This window comes from Carcharhinus amblyrhynchos, chromosome 35 (assembly GCF_965287045.1).
Source record: "Carcharhinus amblyrhynchos chromosome 35, sCarAmb.v2.hapA, whole genome shotgun sequence".
NCBI classification, from domain to species: domain Eukaryota; kingdom Metazoa; phylum Chordata; class Chondrichthyes; order Carcharhiniformes; family Carcharhinidae; genus Carcharhinus; species Carcharhinus amblyrhynchos.
In genome coordinates, this window is record NC_137358.1 from 18,655,681 (window position 1) to 18,677,017 (window position 21,337).

Genomic DNA, 21,337 nt, shown 5'->3' on the forward strand with positions numbered 1-21,337 from the left:
TTGCGCATTCTCCCCGTGCTTGCGTGGGTTTTCTCCGGGTGCTCCGGTTTCCTCGCACACCCCAAAGATGTGCTGTTAGGCTGATTGGCAGGAATAAATTGTCCCTAAATCAGTTTCCCTCAATCTGGATGGCCATAAAACATTAGACAGGGGTCGTGGGTGGAGAGGGGGGGCTGGTGGTGTTGAGATGGCGGCGCGGGCTCGTTGGGCCGAAGGGCCTGTTTCCCGGGCTGATTTTGTTCTTTTTTTCTTTGAATTTCTTCAGCCAAAGAGTGGGGAATCTGTGGAACTCTTTGCCGCAGAGGAGGCCAGGTCGTTGAGTGTCTTTAAGACGGAGATAGATTGGTTCTCGATTAATAAGGGGATCAGGGGATAAGGCAGGAGAATGGGGGATGAGAAAAATATCAGCCATGATTGAATGGCGGAGCAGACTCGATGGACCGAGTGGCCTAATTCCGCTCCTATGTCTTATGGAAGGGTCATCCAGATTGGAAACGTTGGCTGTATTCTCTTTCCACAGATGCTGTCAGACCCTGCTGAGATTTTCCAGCATTTTCTGTTTTTGTTTCAGGTTCCGGCTTCCGAGGAAGGTGGGCATTGATGGGGGAGAACTTTGGAATGCTGGAGACAGAGAATGATGTGGAGATGCCGGCGTTGGACTGGGGTAAACACAGTAAGAAGTCTGACAACACCAGGTTTAAGTCCAACTGATTTATTTGATAGTAAACTCACTAGCTTTCAGGGTTTCCCTCTTTGTCAGGTGAATGGAGCGTTCTTATGAGGATAGGTTGAGGGAGCTGGGACTCTTCTCCCTGGAGAGACGAAGGTTGAGAGGCGACCTGATAGAGGTTTATAAAATGTTGAGAGGAATAGATAGAGTGGATTCTCAGAGGCTATTTCCCAGGGCTGAAATGGTCGCTACGAGAGGACACAGGTTTAAGGTGCTGGGGAGCCGGTACAGAGGAGATGTTAGGGGTGAGTTTTTCACTCAGAGGGTGGTGAGTGAGTGGAATCGGCTGCTGTCGGTGGTGGTGGAGGCGAACTCGCTGGGGTCTTTTAAAAGACTTCTGGATGAGTATATGGGATTTAATGGGATTGGGAGTTATAGATAGTTCTATGGCTTGGTAGGTATAGATGTGATCGGCGCAACTTGTGGGCTGAAGGGCCTGTTTGTGCTGTAGTGTCCTATGTTCTATGTTCTTTATGACTTGAATAGCAGGTTAGTTGTAAAGATTCGCATTCTAATCAGTAATCTGTAAACTGTCTGTGCTGTTATATGCTCTGTCTGAGGCCAGAACTCTCCATTCACCTGATGAAAGGACAAACCCTGTGAGTTTACTATCAAATAAATTGGTTGGACTTAAACCTGGTGTTGTCAGAATTCTGACAGAAAATACCCCAGGGAGGTCAAAGGGAGAATCTATCTGGCTAGCACTAAGCAACAAAAAAGGTATTATTATATTCCAAAGTTTGGGAATGATACAAAACCTTGAAGTATTGTGAACTATGAGGAGGAGAGTGCAGAACTTCAACAGTTCAATGGTTCAATAGGATACAAAGTTTGTCAATATTGTGGAGAGTGGAGATATCAGCATTAAATTACAAAGTGATATTGATAGACTTGGTCAATGGGCAAAAGAGTGGCAATTTCAATCTCAGCAAATGTGAGGTTATTTTGGATTGACGAAACATAAGAACATAAGAAATAGGAGCAGGAGTAGGCCATCCAGCCCTTCGAGCCTGCCCCGCCATTCAATAAGATCATGGCTGATCTGTCGTGTCTCAGTTCCACATTCCCGCCCTCTCCCCATAACCCTTAATCCCCTTGCTTATCAAAAACCCATCAACCCGCGTCTTAAATATATTTAGCGAGGCAGCCTCCACCACTTCAACGGGCAGAGAATTCCAGAGATTCACCACCCTTTGAGTGAAGAAGTTCCTCCTCAACTCCGTTCTAAACCGCCTCCCCCTTTATCTTGAGGCTGTGCCCCCTAGTCCTACTGTCCTTTCTGAGCGGGAAGAGTCTCTCCACCTCTATCCTATCCATCCCATTCTTCATCTTATACGTCTCAATGAGATCTCCCCTCATTCTTCTAAACTCTAACGAGTACAAGCCTAGTTAGGCTTACAAGCCTAGTTAGAAAGATAGATAGGGTACTTTTTAGATGATATGAAGTTATCCAGTAGGTATCCAAAGAGACTTGAGGGTTCAGGCGATGGCCTGGTGGTATTATCTCTAGATTATTAACCCAGAAACTCAGCTAATGTTCCGGGGAGCAGGGTTCCAATCCCACCAGGGCAGAATTTGAATTCAGTTAAAAAAAACCTGAATTAAGAATTCACTGATAATCACAAAACCATTGGGCAGCAGGTTGGCACAGTGGTTAGCACGGCTGCTTCACAGCTCTAGGGTCCCAGGTTCGATCCCTGGCTCGGGTCACTGTCTGTGTGGAGTTTGCACATTCTCCTCGTGTCTACGTGGGTTTCCTTTGGGTACTCCCGTTTCCTCCCACAGTCCAAAGATGTGCTGGTTAGGTTGATTGGCCATGCTAAGAAATTGTCCAGGGATGTGTAGGTTAGAGGGATTAGTGGGTATAATATGTAGGGAAATGGGGGTAGGACCTGGGTGGGATTGTGTTCGGTGCAGACTCGATGGGCCGAAGGGCCTCTTTCTGCACTGTAGGGTTCTATGATTCTATCTATGATTGTCAATTGTTGGAAAAACCCATCTGGTTCACTAGTGTCCCTAAGGGAAGGAAATCTGCTGTCCTTACCCGGTCTGGCCTACATGTGACTCCAGACACACAGCAATGTGGTTGACTCTCAACTGCCCTCCAAGGGCAACTAGGGATGGGCAATAAATGCCCCCCAGCCAGCAACACCCACGTCCCAGGAAAGAATGGAAAAAAGATGCATAGATCTTTAAAGCGCGGAAAATTAGCACAAAGGCTAATGGAATGCTAACCTTTATATGTTGAGGACTGGAACGTAAGGACACTGAGGTCACACTGAATCTTTACCAAATCCTGGTCAAATCCCACTTGGAGTCACTGTGGTCTGGGCACCACTCCTTAGGAAGGATATATTAGCCTTGGAGGGAAGTTCACCAGAATGATACCAGGACTTAAGGGGTTTAAATATGAGTAGAGATTATATAAATTAGACCTGTTTTGTCAAGAATTTAGAAGGTTAAGGGGCGATCGTCTTCCAGATACAACAGGAAAAGACAGAGTAGGGAAAGATAAAATCTTCCCACTGGTTGGATGATCTAAAACGAGGGGGAAATGACTCGAATCAGACGATTCAGGAGAGATATTAGGAAGCACTTCTACAGGAAGAGGTTTGGAGCTCTCTCGCACAAATAGCGATTGATTCTAGGCCAATTAATAGGAGCGGTTCCCCAAAGGAAAGTGCCTAATGGGTGGGAAAATGAAAGATTTTCAGCACCGACCCCTGGGGCACTCCACTAGTCACCATCCACCAATCCGAATAGCACCCGTTGACCCCCACTCTCTGCCTCCTATTTGACAACCAATCCTCTATCCACGCTAACACCCTACCCCCAACTCCATGTCCCCTGACCTTCTGCAATAACCTCTTGTGAGGTACTTTGTCAAACGCCTTCTGAAAATCTAGAAAGACCACATCCACCGGCTCTCCTCTATCCACCGCCCTAGACACATCCTCATAGAACTCCAGTAAATTTGTCAGACACGACTTCCCTTTAATGAAACTGTGCTGCGTCTGCTCTATCAAGCAATTCCCTTCAAGATGCCTCGCAATTTCCTCCTTAATGACAGATTCTAACATTTTACCTACCACAGACGTTAAACTAACCGGCCTATAATTCCCCGCCTTTTGCCTGGCACCCTTCTTAAACAACGGCGTAACATTAGCCGTTTTCCAATCATCCGGCACTTCCCCGGAATCCAGCGACGTTTGGAAAATAACCACCAAGGCATCCACTATCACCTCCGCCATTTCTTTCAGGACCCTCGGATGCATTCCATCCGGTCCTGGCGACTTGTCCACAATCAGCCCCTCCAGTCTGTCGAGCACCGCCTCTCTAGTAACAGTAATGTCATTAAGACCCTCCAGTCCTACCACCTTTCCATCTCTAACATCCGGCAAATTATTCACATCCTCCTCCGTGAAGACAGAAACAAAAAAGTTATTCAAGACCTTAGCCATTTCCCCATCCCCTACCACTAGCTCCCCTTTCTCATCCTCTAAAGGACCAACATTCACCCTAGCCAGCCTCTTCCTTTTTATATATTTATAAAAACTCTTGCTTTCCTTTGCTAGTTTCTCCTACCCTTCTTTATCAACTTCTTTGTCAATCTTTGTTGACATTTAAACCTTTCCCAATCCTCTTCTCGCCCACTACTCTTAGCTACTCTAAATTCCTCCGCTTTTAGTTTAACACTTTCCTTCACCTCCTTCGTTATCCACGGCTTATTACCTCTCCTCCTACTATCCTTTCTGACCATCGGAATAAATTTCCGCTGAGCACCAAGAAAGATCTCCTTAAAGATCCTCCACTGCTCCTCAACAGACCCTCCCTCCAACGCTCTCCCCCAGTCCACATTCGCCAATTCTTCTCTCATCCTACCGTACTCCCCCAACAAAACTTGTCCGACTCAATATTCTTCCCCCACCTTCCCAGCCCAAGCACACCACCCCACAACAAACAGACTGCCAGACCCCCTCTTCTCTCCTACAAACAAGAAGGGTCCATTTCATCCCCTGGAACCCAACACAACCAATCCTGATGGTATCGGCAATAAAACACTCCATGACCACCCCCCCATGTAACACTACATGTACCAAACCTACCAAAAAAGACCCCCTGCCCCAGAAATAACACCCTTCTACCCAAGATCAACACCATTACTGAGGACCCCAACCCCCTTCCCACCCTCGACCCTCCCATGGACCGCCTGAATCAATAATTAAAACCATGAAACCGCTTCTGTCCCTTACCCACCCCCCCCAATACCCCGCAAAAGAAATCAAGAGCCCACCACCAGCACAAAATACCACAAGGGTAAAAAGAAGGATGCTTGGGCGGTACGGTAGCACAGTGGGTTAGCACTGCTGCTTCACAGCTCTAGGGTCCTGGGTTCGATTCCAGGCTCGGGTCACTGTCTGTGTGGAGTTTGCACATTCTCCTTGTGGGTTTCCTCCCACAGTCCAAAGATGTGCAAGTTAGGTTGTTTGGCCATGCTAAGAAATTGCCTCTTACTGTCCTGAGATGCATAGGTTAGAGGGATTAGTGGGTAAAATATGCAGGGATATGGGGCTGGGATTGTGGTCGGTGCAGACTTGTTGGGCTGAATGGCCTCTTTCTGTACTGTAGGGTTTCTATGATAAACCTGTAACTTTTCAAGCAAGATATAAAATGGAGATCACACTGGCCACATGGTGACTCTGTACAATCCACAGGCAGGCCTAGGGTAAACATAAAAACTATTCCATCACCAGAAGCAATAGGGGAGCAATTGGCCTTGGAGGGAGTGCAGAGGAGGTTTACTAGGCTGATGCCGGAGTTGAGGGGGTTGAGCTATGAGGAGAGGCTGAATAAACTAGGCTTGTACTCGTTAGAGTTTAGAAGAATGAGGGGAGATCTCATTGAGACGTATAAGATGATGAATGGGATGGATAGGATAGAGGTGGAGAGACTCTTCCCGCTCAAAAAGGACAGTAGGACTAGGGGGCACAGCCTCAAGATAAAGGGGGGGCGGTTTAGAACGGAGTTGAGGAGGAACTTCTTCACTGAAAGGGTGGTGAATCTCTGGAATTCTCTGCCCGTTGAAGTGGTGGAGGCTGCCTCGCTAAATATTTTTAAGACGCGGGTTGATGGGTTTTTGATAAGCGAGGGGATTAAGGGTTATGGGGAGAGGGCGGGAATGTGGAACTGAGCCACGACAGATCAGCCATGATCTTATTGAATGGCGGGGCAGGCTCGAAGGGCTAGATGGCCTACTCCTGCTCCTATTTTTTATGTTCTTATGTTCTTAGAAACAGTAAATTTTGAGGCATGTAAATAGTTTATGTTTTAAAATGTAATAGCTGTAATTGTACAGGACTGAAAAATGTTTTTATTCTGCACTGTTTGCAATGTATAGATATGTAGGTTTGCGATAGATTAGTTGAGATTTTTATGAATAAAGTATATTTTTGAAATAAAAATAAATAGGAGAAACAGGATAGGTTGTCACAATTAACAAAGGGGTTCTCCCTTAAAAATGCAAATGTTTCTGCTTCCTGAATCACTTTGAGCAAAGAACGCTGGACACAGGGTAACTTATTATCACTGACAAAAGAAACTCTCCTAAGAAGGGCAACCCTAACCCCCTGGATCACTTTAAAATAATGACATATGTCAAATTGTTCATTTTGGACTAGCACGATGGCACAGTGGTTAGCACTGCTGCCTCACAGCGCCAGGGTCTTGGGTTCGATTCCCGGCTCGGGGTCACTGTCTGTCTGGAGTTTGCACATTCTCCCCGTGTCTGCGTGGGTTTCCTCCGGGTGCTCCGGTTTCCTCCCACAGTCCAAAGATGTGCGGGTTAGGTTGATTGGCCGTGCTAAGAAATTGCCCCTTAGTGCCCTGGGATGTGTAGGTTAGAGGGATTAGTGGGTATAATATGTAGGGATATGGGGGGTAGGGCCTGGGTGGGATGGTGTTGGGTGCAGACTCGATGGGCCAAAGGGCCTCTTTCTGCACTGTTCTATGATTCCAGGGGTTTGGGCCGGATTCCCGACTTGGACCGCTACCTGTGCAGAGACTGCATGTTCTCCCCGTGTCTGCGTGGGTTTCCGCTGGGTGCTGAGGCGTCCTCCCACACTCCAGAGATGTGTAGGTTAGGTAAAATTGGCCATAATAACTTCTTCCTCAATGTACCTCAATGTTCCTCAAGGCGTATGGTGTACTGGCCTTCATTAATCGAGGGATTGAGTTTAGGAGTCGGGAGGTAATGCTGGAACTTTATAAGACCCTTGTCAGGCCTCATTTGGAGTATTGTGCGCAGTTCTGGTCGCCTCACTATAGGAAAGATGTAGAAGCTATTGAGAGGGTGCAGAGGAGATTTACAAGGATGTTGCCTGGATTGGGAGGCATGCCTTATGAAGATAGGTTGAGAGAGCTGGGTCTCTTCTCCCTGGAGAGACGAAGGTTGAGAGGCGACCTGATAGAAGTTTACAAAATGTTGAGAGGAATAGATAGGGTGGACTCTCAGAGGCTATTTCCCCGGTTTGAAATGGTCGCTACGAGAGGACACAGATTTAAGGTGCGGGGAGGGAGGTTCAGAAGTGATGTTAGGGGTAAGTTTTTCACTCAGAGGGTGGTGAGTGAATGGAATCGGCTGCCGTCAGTGGTGGTGGAGGCGAACTCGCTGGGGTCTTTTAAAAGACTTCTGGATGAGTATATGGGGTTTAATGAGATTGAGGGTTATAGATAGGTCTGTAGGTTGGTAGGTGATGTGGTCGGCGCAACTTGTGGGCCGAAGGGCCTGTTTGTGCTGTAGTGTTCTATGTTCTATGTTCTATGTTCTATGTACCCTTCCACAATACTTCATTACATTGTTAATGTGAGCCCACTAATTAATAAATAAAGAAGGAAGTAACTAAATGGTCAAAGAAATTATCTTTGTCCTGCCCATTGAAGTTCTTACCTCACCTTCTCATTGTTCCCTGGAGCAAGTTGAGTGGATTAGTGGTTTGTGACTGGGGCAGTGCGGTAAGCGAATCAGTCTATTTTTTTGTGGGTTTTTTTCTGTTCATGAGGAGTTTTAAATTTAAAACGGAACTGAGCTGCAGGGTGAGCTGGGAAGGGCACTGAAATATAAAAGGAAGGTCGCAGTATACAGCGGGCAGGGGAATGAGTGGGCAGCAGAGTGAGTGGGCAGCAGAGTGAGTGGGCAGTGGAGTGAGCGGGCAGTGGAGTGAGTGGGCAGCGGAGTGAGCGGGCAGTGGAGTGAGTGGGCAGCGGAGTGAGCGGGCAGCAGAGTGAGCGGGCAGCAGAGTGAGCGGGCAGCGGAGTGAGTGGGCAGCGGAGTGAGTGGGCAGCGGAGTGAGTGGGCAGCGGAGTGAGCAGGCAGCGGAGTGAGTGGGCAGCGGAGTGAGCGGGCAGCGGAGTGAGTGGGCAGCGGAGTGAGCAGGCAGCGGAGTGAGTGGGCAGCGGAGTGAGCGGGCAGCAGAGTGAGCGGGCAGCAGAGTGAGCGGGCAGCAGAGTGAGCGGGCAGTGGAGTGAGTGGGCAGCGGAGTGAGCAGGCAGTGGAGTGAGTGGGCGGCATTGGGAGTGGGCAGTGGAGTGAGCGGGCAGCATTGGGAGTGGGCAGTGGAGTGAGCAGGCAGTGGAGTGAGCGGGCAGCATTGGGAGTGGGCAGTGGAGTGAGCGGGCAGTGGAGTGAGTGGGCAGCATTGGGAGTGGGCAGTGGAGTGAGCAGGCAGTGGAGTGAGCGGGCAGCATTGGGAGTGGGCAGTGGAGTGAGCGGGCAGTGGAGTGAGTGGGCAGTGGAGTGAGTGGGCAGCATTGGGAGTGGGCAGTGGAGTGAGCGGGCAGTGGAGTGAGTGGGCAGCATTGGGAGTGGGCAGTGGAGTGAGCGGGCAGTGGAGTGAGTGGGCAGTGGAGTGAGTGGGCAGCATTGGGAGTGGGCAGTGGAGTGAGCGGGCAGTGGAGTGAGTGGGCAGCATTGGGAGTGGGCAGTGGAGTGAGCGGGCAGTGGAGTGAGTGGGCAGTGGAGTGAGTGGGCAGCATTGGGAGTGGGCAGTGGAGTGAGCGGGCAGTGGAGTGAGTGGGCAGCATTGGGAGTGGGCAGCGGAGTGAGTGGGCAGTGGAGTGAGTGGGCAGCATTGGGAGCGGGCAGCGGAGTGAGCGGGCAGTGGAGTGAGCGGGCAGCGGAGTGAGCGGGCAGTGGAGTGAGCGGGCAGCGGAGTGAGCGGGCAGCGTTGGGAGTGGGCAGTGGAGTGAGTGGGCAGCATTGGGAGCGGGCAGCGGAGTGAGTGGGCAGCAGAGTGAGTGGGCAGCGTTGGGAGCGGGCAGTGGAGTGAGCGGGCAGCATCGGGAGCTGGCAGTGTTGGGAGAGGGCAGCAGAGTGAGCGGGCAGTGGAGTGAGCGGGCAGCGGAGTGAGCGGGCAGTGTTGGGAGAGGGCAGCAGAGTGAGCGGGCAGTGGAGTGAGCGGGCAGCAGAGTGTGAGCTGTAAGGGCTTTGGCACAACCAGGCGGAGGCGAGGTAAGTTGTTTCTGTTTTTTTTAATCCTTTTCTTTGTTTGTTCTTCCAAAACTCGAACGGAAATGGCAGGTAGGAGAGAGAGGCCCGTTTGCTGCATTCAGTGTCAGATGTGGGAGTCCCTGAAGATGAGTTGCTCCCTGGAAGTCCATACCTGTGCCAGCTGCTGGGAACTGCAGCTCCTGGGGGACCGTGTTCGGGAGCTGGAGCTGCGGCTCGATGGCCTCCGTTTAGTCAGACAGAACGAGAGAATAATAGATAGAAGTTATTGGCAGGTAGTCACACCGGGGCCTCGGGGGTGGGTCACAGTTAGGCAGGGTAAAAGTCAGAAGGGTGGCGTACCAGAGAGGACCCCAGTGGCAGTCTCCCATAATAGGGCTGGGCGACAGATGGGAGAGGGGAGGGGAGGGATCCCCTGTGGTTGCCCCCCCTTCCAAAATAGGTATATTGTTTTGGATTCTGCGGAGGGAGATGACCCTCCAGGGGTAGGCCATGAGGATCAGATCGCTAGCACGGAGACAGGCTCTGTGGCCCAGAAGGAAAAGGAGGACATTAGGAGAGCAATGGGGGACGCGATGGTTAGAGGCACAGACAGGCGATTCTATGGGCGTGAACGAGACTCTAGGATGGTAGTTTGCCTCCCCGGTGCCGGGGTCCTGGATGTCTCCAAGAACATAGAACATAGAACATAGAACATAGAACATTACAGCGCAGAACAGGCCCTTCGGCCCACGATGTGCGTATTAAAAAGGGAAGGTAATCAAATATTGTACACATTGGTGAAAATGACGTAGTTACAAAGAGCAGGGGGGGTCAAACAAGAGCAATTCAGGGAGTTGGGTGCTGGGCTAAAACGTAAGGCCTCTAGGATAGCAATCTCTGGACCGCTCCCAGTGCCTAGTGCGAGTGAGGCTGAGAACAGGGAGATTGTACAATTGAAGGTGTGGCTAAAGGACTGGTGCAGGAGAACATAAGAAATAGGAGCAGGAGTAGGCCATCTAGCCCTTCGAGCCTGCCCCGCCATTCAATAAGATCATGGCTGATCTGTCGTGGCTCAGTTCCACATTCCTGCCCTCTCCCCATAACCCTTAATCCCCTCTCTTATCAAAAACCCATCAACCCGCATCTTAAAAATATTTAGCGAGGTAGCCTCCACCACTTCAACGGGCAGAGAATTCCAGAGATTCACCACCCTTTGAGTGAAGAAGTTCCTCCTCAACTCCGTTCTAAACCGCCCCCCCTTTATCTTGAGGCTGTGCCCCCTAGTCCTACTGTCCTTTCTGAGCGGGAAGAATCTCTCCACCTCTATCCTATCCATCCCATTCATCATCTTATACGTCTCAATGAGATCTCCCCTCATTCTTCTAAACTCTAACGAGTACAAGCCTAGTTTATTCAGCCTCTCCTCATAGTTCAACCCCCTCAACTCTGGTATCAGCCTAGTAAACCTCCTCTGCACTCCCTCCAAGGCCAAAATATCCTTGCGTAAGTGCGGCGACCAAAACTGCACACAGTACTCCAGCTGCGGCCTCACCAGTGCCCTATACAGCCGCAGCAAGACCTCCCTACTTTTATATTCAATCCCCCTCGCTATGAAGGCCAGCATCCCATTCGCCTTCCTGACCACCTGCTGCACCTGCAGGCTGGGTTTTTGCGACTCATGCACAAGGACGCCCAGATCCCTCTGCACCGTCGCCTGCTGCAGTTTTTCGCCGCGTAAGTAATAGAGGGAGGGTTTCAAATTCGTAGATCGCTGGGAAATCTTCAAAAGAGGATGGCACCTGTACAAGAAGGACGGGTCACACCTTAACTGGAAGGGCACCAATATCCTGGCTGGGAGTTTTGCTCGAGTGTTGCGGCAGGGTTTAAACTAGTGTGGCGGGGTGGGGGGTGGGGATCAAAACAGTGGGTCAGTAAGCACTGAGGCTGGGGACAAGCTGGGGGCCAGGACAAGGCTAGCTAAGGAGAAGAGCATTCTGGGTGAGGATGACCTGAGTGGGCCTGGAGTGTGTCAATGCCAGGAGCGTAACGGGTAAGACAGACGAACTCAGGGCCTTAATGCTTACACGGAATTTGGATGTGTTTGCGGTGACGGAGACAGGACTGGCAGCTGAATATTCCGGGGTATAAGTGTTGTAGGCGAGACAGAGGAGGGGCTAGAAGAGGTGGGGGAGTAGCGATATTAGTTAGGGAGCATATTACAGCGGTGCAGAGGGTGGACAATTTAGAGGGGTCATGTAACGATTCACTGTGGGTGGAGCTCAGAAACAGGAAGGGCGCGGTCACTATGCTGGGGGTGTACTACAGGCCACCCAACAGCCCACGGGAAGTGGAGGAACGGATATAGAACATTACAACGCAGTACAGGCCCTTCGGCCCTCGATGTTGCGCCAACCAGTGGAACCAATCTAATGACCCTCTAACCTAAACTATTCCAATGTTATCCATATGCCTATCCACTGACCATTTGAACGCCCTTAAAGTTGGCGAGTCCACAACTGCTGCAGGCAGGGCATTCCACGCCCTTACTACCCTCTGAGTAAAGAACCTACCTCTGACATCTGTCCTATAATTACCACCCCTCAATTTAAAGCTATGTCTCCTCGTGTTAGCCATCACCATCCGAGGGAAAAGGCTCTCACTGTCCACCCTATCTAACCCTCTGATCATCTTGTATGCCTCAATTAGGTCACCTCCTAACCTTCTTCTCTCCAATGAAAATAACCTCAGCCTTTCCTCATAAGACCTTCCCACCAGACCAGGCAACATCCTGGTGAACCTCCTTTGCACCCTTTCCAATGCCTCCACATCTTTCTTATAATGCAGCGACCAGAACTGTACGCAATACTCCAAGTGCGGCCGCACCAGAGTTTGGTACAGGATATGTAAGGAGATTCTGGATAGGTGTACAAAAAATTGGGTTGTTGTAGTGGGAGACTTTAATTTTCCTTGTATAGACTGGAAAGTGCTTAGGGCTGGGGATCTGGACAGGGACGAATTTGTAAAATGCATACTGGAAGGTTCTTTGGAACAATATGTGGATAGCCCAACTAGAGAGGGGGCTATACTGGAGCTAGCACTGGGGAATGAGCCCAGTCAGGTCATCAAAGTTTCAGTAGGGGAACATGTGGCAAATAGTGATCATAATTCTGTTAACTTTAGGAATAGTAATGGACAAGGATGAGTGCTGTCCAACGGGTAAGGTGCTGAATTGGGGGAAGGCTAACTATAGCTGGATTAGGCAGGGATTGGTGGCCGTTGACTGGGAGAGGCTGTTCGAGGGTAAATCCACATCTGGCATGTGGGAGTCTTTTAAGGAGCAGTTGATAGGAGTACAGGACAGGCATAGAACTTAGAACATAGAACACTACAGCACAAACAGGCCCTTCGGCCCACGAGTTGCACCGATCATATCCATACCTACCAGGCCCTAGAACTATCTGTAACTCCCAATCCCATTAAATCCCATGTACTTATCCAGAAGTCTTTTAAAAGACCCCAGCGAGTTCGCCTCCACCACCACCGACGGCAGCCGATTCCACTCACTCACCACCCTCTGAGTGAAAAACTTACCCCTCACATCTCCTCTGTACCTGCTCCCCAGCACCTTAAACCTGTGTCCTCTCGTAGCGACCATTTCAGCCCTGGGGAAAAGCCTCTGAGAATCCACCCTATCTATTCCTCTCAACATCTTATAAACCTCTATCAGGTCGCCTCTCAACCTTCGTCTCTCCAGGGAGAAGAGTCCCAGCTCCCTCAACCTATCCTCATAAGGCATGCCTCCCAATCCAGGCAACATCCTTGTAAATCTCCTCTGCACCCTCTCAATAGCTTCCACATCCTTCCTGTAGTGAGGTGACCAGAACTGCGCACAGTACTCCAAGTGGGGTCTGACAAGGGTCTTATAAAGTTGTAGCATGTGACTGTAAAAAGGAAGGATAGGAAAGGTAGGATTCGAGAGCCGTGAATAACCAGGGAAATTGTGGATCTGATCAAAAAGAAAAGAGAGGTGTACGTTAGGACCAGGCAACTGAAAACAGATGGAGCTCTGGAGAAATACAGAGAGAGTAGGAAAGAACTCAAACGGGGAGTTAGAAGGGCAAAAAGAGGTCACAAAATGTTCTTGGCAGACAGGATTAAGGAGCATCCAAATTTTATTCACATGTTAGGAACAAGAGGGTTGTCAGGGAAAAAAATCGGACCTCTCAGGGACAAAGGAGGGGAATTATGCTGAGAACCCAAGGGAATCGGGGAGATCCTGAATGAATACTTTGCATCAGTGTTCACAAAGGAGGGGGATGTATTGACTGGAGTGTCTCAGAGAGATGTGTTGACCCGTTAGAGAGAATCTCCATTACAAGGGAGAAAATGTGAGGTTTTTTGGGGAACATTAAAACTGACAAATCCCCGGGGCCTGAAGGCATCTATCCTAGACTGCTTAGGGAGATGAGAGATGAAATTACTGGGCCTCCGACAGAGATCTTTGTCTCTTCATTGGACACAGGTGAGGATTGGAGGATAGCGAATGTGGTCCCGTTATTTAAGAAGGGTAGCAAGGATAACCCGGGTAATTATAGGCTGGTGAGCTTGATGTCCGTGGTAGGGAAGTTGTTAGAGAGGATTCTTAGAGATAGGATGTATGCGCATTAAGAATGGAACAATCTCATTAGTGACAGACAGCATGGCTTTGTAAGAGGGAGGCCGTGCCTTACAAATTTGTTCAAGTTTTTTGAGGAGGTGACAAAAACGGTTGACGAAGGAAGGGCCATGGATGTCGTCTATATGGATTTCAGTAAAGCGTTTGACAAAGTCCGTCATGGCAGGTTGGTTAAGAAGGTTAAGGCTCATGGGATACAAGGAAAGGTGGCTAGCTGGGTAGAGAACTGGCTTGGCCACAGGAGACAGAGGGCAGCAGTCTTTTTCTGGCTGGAGGTCTGTGACTAGTGGTGTTCCGCAGGGCTCTGTCCTGGGACCTCTGTAGATGGAATTTAATCCAGATAAATGCCAGGATGCATTTTGGAAGAACTAATGTAGGGGAGAGCTATACAATAAATGGCAGGGCCATCAAGAGTATAGAAACACAGAGGGATCTGGGTGTGCAAGTCCACAAATCCCTGAAGGTGGCAGCTTAGGTGGAGAAGGTGGTGAAGAAGGCATATGGCATGCCTGCCTTTATAGGATGGGGTATAGTGTATAAAAATTGGCGTCTGATATTACAGCTGTATAGAGCGTTGGTTAGGCCACATTTGGAGTACTGCGTCCAGTTCTGGTCACCACACTACCAGAAGGACGTGGGGGCTTTGGAGAGAGTGCAGAGAAGGTTTACCAGGATGTTGCCTGGTATGGAGGGTCTTAGCTGTGAGGAGAGATTGGGCAAACTGGGGTTGTTCTCCCTGGAAAGACGGAGAATGAGGGGAGACCTAATAGAGGTGTACAAAGCTATGAGGGGTATGGATAGGGTGAACAGTGGGAAGCGACGATCATGAGGGGTCACAGGCTCAAAGTGAGAGGGGCGAGGTATAACTCCGATATCAGAGGGATGTATTTTACACAGAGGGTGGTGGGGGCCTGGAATGCACTGCCAAGTAGGGTGGTGGAGGCGGACACACTGGCATCGTTTAAGAGTTACCTGGATAGTCACATGAGCAGCCTGGGAATGGAGGGATACAAACGAATGGTCTAGTTGGACCAATGAGCGGCACAGGCTTGAAGGGCTGAATGGCCTGTTTCCTGTGCTGTCCTGTTCTTTGCAGGAGACCTCTTGGTCCACCGAGCCTGCAATGATAACAATCCCACCCAGGCCCTATCCCCGTAACCCCACCCTTGCTAATTCCCCTGACACTGAGGCTCCTCCCGCTCAGAAAGGACAGTAGGACTAGGGGGCACAGCCTCAGGATAAGGGGGGGGGGTGGTTTAGAACGGAGTTGAGGAGGAACTTCTTCACTCAAAGGGTGGTGAATCTCTGGAATTCTCTGCCCGTTGAAGTGGTGGAGGCTGCCTCGCTCAATATTTTTAAGACGTGGGTTGATGGGTTTTTGATAAGCGAGGGGATTAAGGGTTATGGGGAGAGGGCGGGAATGTGGAACTGAGCCACGACAGATCAGCCATGATCTTATTGAGTGGTGGGGCAGGCTCGAAGGGCTAGATGGCCTACTCCTGCTCCTATTTCTTATGTTCTTAGTCACATGAGCAGACTGGGAATGGAGGGATACAAACGAATGGTCTAGTTGGACCAATGAGCGGCACAGGCTTGAAAGGCTGAATGGCCTGTTTCCTGTGCTGTCCTGTTCTTTGCAGAAGGAGACCTCTTGGTCCACCGAGCCTGCAATGATAACAATCCCACCCAGGCCCTATCCCCGTAACCCCACCCTTGCTAGTTCCCCTGATACTGAGGGTCGACTTAGCATGGCCAATGCAGCTAACCAGCACGTCTTTCCGACTGTCAGAGGAAGACCGCGGAGGGAGAACCTGTGCAGACTGCGCTCAGATAGCTGGAAGCTGAACCTGGGTCCCTGGAGCTATGAGAACATAAGACATGCCGGATCATCGACATGGATACCATCATCACACGTGAGAATACCGTCCACCAGGTACATGGTAAATACTCTTGCAACTCGGCCAACATTGTCTACCTGATACGTTGCAAGAAAGGATGTCCCGAAGCATGGTACATTGGGGAGACCATGCAGACGCTACGACAACGGATGAATGAACATCGCTCGACAGTCACCAGGCAAGACTGTTCCCTTCCTGTTGGGGAACACTTCAGTGGTCACGGGCATTCAGCCTCTGACCTTCGGGTAAGCATTCTCCAAGGCGGCCTTCATGACACACGACAGCGCAGAGTCGCTGAACAGAGACTGATAGCCAAGTTCCGCACACATGAGGACGGTCTCAACAGGGATCTTGGGTTCATGTCGCACTATCTGTAACCCCCGTGACTTGCCTGGGTTTGCAAAACCTCACTTACTGTACTGTCTGGAGACAATACACATCTCTTTAAACTGTGATCAGTGCTCCTTCCACTCACATTATCAGCCACTTCAGGTCTTGAACAGCAGGTTAGGTGTAAAGATTCGCATTCTAATCAGTAATCTCTAAACTGTCTGTGCTTTATATGCTCTGTCTGAGGCCAGAACTCTCCATTCACCTGACGAAGAGGGTGTCCCTCGAAAGCTTGTGAGTATATTATCAAATAAATAGGTTGGACTAAAACCTGGTGTTGTCAGACTTTTTACTGTGTTTACGCCAGTCCAACGCCAGCATACCCACATCAGAACATAAGAGGCAGCAGTGCGAAGGGGATGGGTGGGATAATTGCCTATGCAGGCTCAATGGGCCAAGTCATCTCCTTCTGCACTGTAGAGACTGAGGAAACAGCAACCCAAAGTCAGAATGGAAAGAGAATAAAGGTTAAAATCCCCTCAAAAGAAGGAGCAAAACTTACAGCAACGTGATAGCCCCCACTTCTATAGTTAGAATATAAAGCTACCAGGGAGATGGAGCAGAGATGCCGTGCTTGGCCTCCCCCGTTAGAGGGAGCTCCCACCACCTCCCCACTCCAAAAATTACCATATAAGGTGGCACACAACGGAGGATAGGAATAAGTGTTGGTCTGATTTTGCTCTCTGCTGCTCCATTCTCCTTTAAAGTCAGGCTGACTTACCATCAGCGCAGCCATAGGATGGAACTATTTTAATCTTTAAACATCATTAACCTACTAATTTTATTACAAAACTTAAACTGGACACAGAGACATAATATCGATAACTGTACCATCTACAGTAGTTTTTAATTTGCATATCATCTCTAACTGGCCAATCCCACCACGGCCTTTTGTCTCTGGGCTCGGGGACAGTGCTCGTCAATCAAAGAGGTCTTCGGTTGGTGATTGGTTGTGTTTAAAATAAGGCCCGCCTCCCTCACTTTTCATTGGGTCAGAGGGATGTCAGTCACTAACTTCAGGTCAGGGTGCCGGCTGCCCCGCCCACTTTTGAGGCTGGACCTGTTCTGGCCCGACACTAGAGGGAGCAGGTCGTAGACATGCGCAGATGCAGTTGCAGGGCTGGGACTTAGAGAATATTAGGTGCCACCCGGAAGATATGGCTGTAAATGTAAAACTAATATAAGTGCTGCCAACAGTAACTGCTCACAAACATACAAATTAGGAGGAACAAGCCAATTGGCCCCTCAAGCCTGCTCCTGCACCGCCTTTCAATATGGCTGATCTGTTAGTAACTTGAACCCCACATTCCCGCCAACCCCTATAATCTTTCACCTCCTTGGTAAACAAGAATCTATCTCTCTCTGCCTTAAGAATAGAAAAGGACTCTCAACATAAGAAATAGGAGCAGGAGTAGGCCATCTAGCCCCTCGAGCCTGCCCCGCCATTCAATAAGATCATGGCTGATCTGTTGTGGCTCAGTTCCACTTTCCCGCTTTCTCCCCATAACCCTTAATTCCCTTGCCATGTCTTAAGTTTCCTTTGTACTTCTTGTTTCTGTTCGGGCCGTTCGCCTTTCTTTTTGGGGAGCCGCTCCTTTTTACTTTGTCCCAACGTAATTTCAGTTTGTTTACTTGGTTTGTCTGGCAAATACCCTTAATTCCCTTGTCTATCAGAAATCTATCTACCCGTGACTTAAATATATTCAACGAGGTAGTCTCCACCACTTCAATGGGCAGAGAATTCCAGAGATTCACCCTTTGAGTGAAGAAGTTCCTCCTCAACTCTGTTCTAAACTGTCCCCCCTTATTTTGAGGCTGTGCCCTCTAGTTCTGTGTTCCTTTCTAAGCAGAAAGAATCTCTCTACCTCTACCCTATCTACCCCCTTCATTATCTTGAAAGTCTCTATAAGATCTCCCCGCAGCCTTCTAAACTCCAACGAGTACAGACCCAGTCTATTCAATCTCTCCTCATAAGCTAACCCCCTCATCTCCCGTATCAGTCTGGTGAATCTTCTCTGTACTCCCTCCAAGGCCAATATATCCTTTCGCAAATAAGGGGACCGAAACTGCACACAGTACTCCAGCTGCGGCCTCACCAGTGCCCTGTACAGTTGCAGCAAGACCTCCCTGCTTTTATATTCTATCCCCCTTGATATAAAGGCCAACATTCCATTCACCTTCTTGATCACCTGCTGCAGACTGAATTTTGCGATTCGTACACAAGGACCCCCAGGTCCCTCTGCACAGTAGCATGCCCTTTAAATAATATTCCATCCTACTATTATTTCTACCAAAGTGGATTGCTTCCACTGCCTTTTGAGATAGAGAGGTTCACGACCCTCTGAGAGAGGGTCACCTCCATCCTAGTGAATGACCTCTTATTCAACAGTGACCCCCTAGTTCTAGATTCTCCCATAAGCAAAAACATCTCCTCCACATTCACCCTGTCAATACCCTTCGGAAACTTAATGGTTTCGATCAAGGAGATGGCACATTGGCACAGTGGCACACTGCTGCCTCAGAGCACCAGGGACCCGGGTTTGATTCCAGCCTTGGGTCGCTGCCTGTGTGGACTTTGCACATTCTCCCCATGTCTGCGTGGGTTTCTTCTGGGTGCTCTGGTTTCCAAAGATGTGCAGGTGAGGTGGATTGGCCATGCTAAATTGCCCCTTCATGTCCAAAGATGTCTAGGTTAGATGGATTAGCCATGGTAAATGTGTGGAGTTACGGGGATAGGGCATGAGAAGAGGCCTGGGTAAGAGACTCTGTCAGAGACAATTGGTGCAGTCAGTGGGCTGAATGAAGAAGTCATCGCTTATTCTTCTAAACTCCAACAGATACAGGTCTAACCTGTCCAATCTTTCCTCATAAGACAACCTGCCCATTCCTGGTATTAATCTGATAAACATTGTCTGAACTGCTTCTAATGCTCGACTCATCGATCGACAGTTCCGACGCGCCAAACCGCACCAACCTCCTCAGAAGACAAACGCAGTGGACAGAGCACCCTTCGTCATCCAGTACTTCCTTAAATATTCCTTAATTAAACCAATACTGGATGCAAAAAACCCCAGGGATAATCACAGCAATGTCCGATAAGAGGTAGTCACATATCCTGAGGCATGATCCATCACCGAGACCTGTCAGGGAACATTTCAAGAAGTCTCACGACACCAGGTTAAAGTCCAACAGTTTTATTTGGTAGCAAAAGCCACTAGCTTTCGGAGTGTTGCCCCTTCGTCAGGTGAGTGGGAGTTCTATTCACAAGCAGGGCATATAAAGACACAAACTCAATTTACAAAATAATGGTTGGAATGGGAGTCTTTACAGGAAATCAAGTCTTAAAGGTACAGACAATGTGAGTGGAGAGAGGGTTAGTATTAGAGTTGGTGAGGTTTTGCAAGCCCAGGCAAGTCATGGGGGTTACAGATAGTGCGACATGAACCCAAGATCCTGGTTGAGGCCGTCCTTATGTGTGCGGAACTTGGCTATCAGTCTCTGCTCAGCGACTCTGCGCTGTCATGTGTCATGAAGGCCACCTTGGAGAACGTTTACCCGAAGATCAGAGGCTGAATGCCCAAAGACCGCTGAAATGTTCCCCAACAGGAATAGAACACTCCTGCCTGGTGATTGTCGAGCGATGTTCATTCATCCATTGTCGTAGCGTCTGCATGGTCTCCCCAATGTACCAGGCCTCGGGACATCCTTTCCTGCAGCATACCAGGTAGACAACGTTGGCCGAGTTGCAAGAGTATGTACCGTGTACCTGGTGGATGGTGTTCTCACGTGAGATGATGGCATTCATGTCGATGATCCGGCATGTCTTACAGAGGTTGCTGTGGCAGGGTTGTGTGGTGTTGTGGTCACTGTTCTCCTGAAGGCTGGGGAGTTTGCTGCGGACAATAGTCTGTTTGAGGTTGTGCGGTTGGAAATGGATGAGAATCCCTCAGATACAGGAACTTCCTTCAGGACCACAGAGCTCTCTCTGTGCACCCCCCCGAAGGAGAAATGTGAGGTGTCTCACCCTGCTCCAGGGAACACACCCTGGGCTGGAAAATTATCTCAGAGGCCTGAGGCCTACTGACCCTTCGCCTCTTGCAGGTCCACCTTGACATCACCCTCAGTGGGGGCCGCGATCGGGCCTTGGAAGGGGGCCTGGGGAAGGGGCGGCAGCACTGCAGGGGTTCCGGGTTGGCCAGCGATCGAGGTGGGCCAGCAAACTGCAGGCTGACAGATAGGGGTCACTGAATCCTCTCAAACAAGCTCGTTCCCAGCTCCAGACGTGACCCTTCACCTGTGAACCAAAGCACCAGATCTTGCACACTGAGGATCATGTCACTCCCCCATCCTGAGCCATCCCACGTAAGGATGGAGTCTATTTGCCTCACCCTTACCCACTCCTTCAAGGCTCTCTGTCCTGTTCTGGTGCCCCTAACATGTCACCTCGCAGTGACCAACACTGCAGCAACAGATAAACATCAGCGATGCTGTTGTGTAGAGATGATAGAGTTCTGTATTTTAGTTAACGTATCAACATTTTAATTTGATTTGATTTATTATTGTCACACGTATTGGGATACAGTCTTGCTTTTTGCGCACTATACAGTCAAAGCAAACCGTTCATAGAGTACATGAGACTCGTTGGGGTCTTTTAAGAGACTTCTGGATGAGTACGTGGGATTTAATGGGATTGAGGGTTATAAATAGGCCTAGTAGGTAGGGGTATGATCAGCACAACTCGTGGGCCGAAGGGCCTGTTTGTGCTGTAGTGTTCTATGTTCTACGTTGAGTTGAGTATGGTTGAGTTTTTGATGCAGATGGAGGATGAGAAAGTAGGGTCCCGAACCTGTGTCCTCTGTTTGAACAGAGGGGAGTACGATAGGATGAGAGAGGAATTGGCAAATGTAGATTGGGGGCACAGATTGGCCAGTAGGACGGCTGAGGAACAGTGGAGGATCTTTAAGGAGATCTTTATCGGTGCTCAGCAGAAATATATTCCGATGGTAAAGAAGGAATGTAGGAGAAGGGATAATCAGCCGTGGTTATCGAAGGAAATAAAGGAGAGTATTAAATTAAAAGCTAATGCGTTCAGAGTGGCTAAAAGTAGTGGGCGATTAGAAGATTGGGAAAGGTTTAAAAATCAACAAAGATTGACTAAG